Source organism: Palaemon carinicauda, chromosome 33, assembly GCF_036898095.1.
Source record: "Palaemon carinicauda isolate YSFRI2023 chromosome 33, ASM3689809v2, whole genome shotgun sequence".
Classification (NCBI taxonomy): Eukaryota; Metazoa; Arthropoda; class Malacostraca; order Decapoda; family Palaemonidae; genus Palaemon; species Palaemon carinicauda.
This window is the reverse complement of record NC_090757.1, coordinates 1,534,809-1,537,308: the sequence shown is the minus strand read 5'-3', so window position 1 is coordinate 1,537,308 and position 2,500 is coordinate 1,534,809.

Here is a 2,500-nt window from a genome sequence, read left to right as displayed (position 1 = left end):
TGGATAATTTGATGGAGTACATTGGTCAATTTTGGAGAATTTAGTGGAGTACAGTGGTCAGTTTTGGATAATTTGATGGAATACATTGGTCAATTTTGGAGAATATAGTGGAGTACAGTGGTCAGTTTTGGATAATTTGATGGAATACATTGGTCAATTTTGGAGAATTTAGTGGAGTACAGTGGTCAGTTTTGGATAATTTGGTGGAGTAGAGTGGTTAATTTTGGAGAATTTGGTGGAGTAAATTGGTCAATTTTGGAGAATTTGATGGAGTACATTGGTCAATTTTGGAAAATTTAGTGGAGTACAGTTTTCAATTTTGGAGAATTTGATGGAGTACATTGGTCAATTATGGAGAATTTGATGGAGTACATTGGTCAATTATGGAGAATTTGGAGTACATTGGTCAATTTTGGAGAATTTGGTGGGGAACATGGGTCAATTTTGGAGAATTTGGTGGGGAACATGGGTCAATTTTGGAGAATTTAGTGGAGTACATTGGTCTCTTTTGGAGAAATTGATGGAGTTCATTGGCCAATTTAGGAGAATTTGTTGGAATACAGTGGTTAATTTTTGAGAATTTGGTGGAGTACAAGGTCAATTTTGAAGAATTTGATGGACTACATTGGTCAATTTTGGAGAATTTAGTGGAGTACAGTGGTTAATTTTGCAGTATTTGGTGGAGTACATTGGTAAATTGTGGAGAATTGGGAGTGGTACACCGCACAATTTTGGAGAATTCGGTGGAGTTCATTGGTAGATTTAGGAGAATTTGGTGAAGTACACCAGGCAATTTTGGAGACTTCAGTGGAGTACACAACTCAATTTTGGAGATTTCGGTGGAGTACATTGGTCAATTTTCAAGAATTTGGTGAAGTACGCCGGTCAATTTTTGAGAATTCGTTGGAGTACTTGGGTCAATTTTGGAGAATTTGGTGGAGTACATAGGTCATTTTTTGGAGAATATGGTGGAGTACGCCAGTCAATTTTGGAGAATTTGGTGGAGTACATTGTCATTTTTGGAGAATATGGAGAGTACATTGGTCAAATTAGGAGAATTTGGGAGAGTACACAAGTCAATTTTTAAGAAAAATTGATTGAGTACATTGGTCAATTTTGGAGAAATCGGTCGAGTTCACCAGTTAAATTTTTAGAATTTGGTTGGTGGAGTACACTGATCAATTTTGGAGAATTAGGCAGAGTACACCGGATAATTTTGGAGAATTCAGTTAAGTATATTAGTCAATTTTGGAGAATTCGGCGGAGTACACTGGTGAATTTTGGAGAATTTGCTGGAGGACACCGGTTAATTTTCGAGAATTCGGCAGAGTGCACCAGTCTAATTTCAAGAATTCAGGGGAGTACATTGGTCAATATTGTAGAATATGGTGGTGTACACCGGTCAATTTTGGATTATTTGGTGGAGTACACTGGTCAGTTTTGGAGAATTTGGTGGAGTACAACCAGTCAATTTTGGAGAATTCAGTGGAGTACATTGGTCAATTTTAGAGAATTTGTTGGTGTACAGTGGCCAATTTTGGAGAATTTGGTAGAGTTCATTGGTCAATTTTGGAGAATTCGGCGGCGTACACCAGTCAATTTTCGTGAATTCGGTGGAGTACATTTTCAATTTGTGAGAATTTGGTGGAGTACACCAGTCAATTTTCTTGAATTCAGTGAGTACATTGGTAAATTTTGGAGAATTCAGTGGAGTACATTGGTCAATTTTAGAGAATTTGTTGGAGTATAGTGGCCAGTTTTAGAGAATTTGGTAGAGTTCATTGGTCAATTTTGGAGAATTCGGCGGCGTACACCAGTCTATGTTCGTGAATTCGGTGGAGTAGGCCTACATTTGTCAATTTTGGAGAATTTGGTGGAGTTCACCGGTCATTTTTCGTGAATGCGGTGGAGTACACCGGTCAATTTTGAAGAATTTGGTGGAGTACATCGGTCAATTTGTGAGAATTTGGTGGAGTACACTAGTCAATTTTGGAGAATTCGGGGAGTACATTGGTCAATTTTGGAGAATCCAGTGGAGTACACCGGTCAGTTTTGGAGAATTCAATGGAGTTTACTGGTCCCATTTTTGGAGAATTAGGCAGAGTACACCTGTCAATTTTCGAGAATTCTGTGGAGTATATTGGTCAATTTTGGAGAATTTGGTGGAGTACATTGGTCATTTTTGCGGATGTTGAAACGCACTGCAAACAATTATTCACGGAAAGGAAAAGGGCAATGTGAAAGTGGATACGGGTCATATATAATTTCATTTTACTATGACCTAAATCGGATAATTAGAAGGCCGATAATATTAGAGAGCAACTGAAAACGAGAGCAAGTACTCAATGACTACAAAACAATGTGAAAAACGAATGTATTGCTCTGATTGCTTCAATCGGTGATCTAGTTTTACCTTTGAGGAAGCTATAATTGGTAATTATATGCAGATCAAAGTATCAGGCATTTTTCACAACTGAAAATAGACGGCTAATTTCGAAAT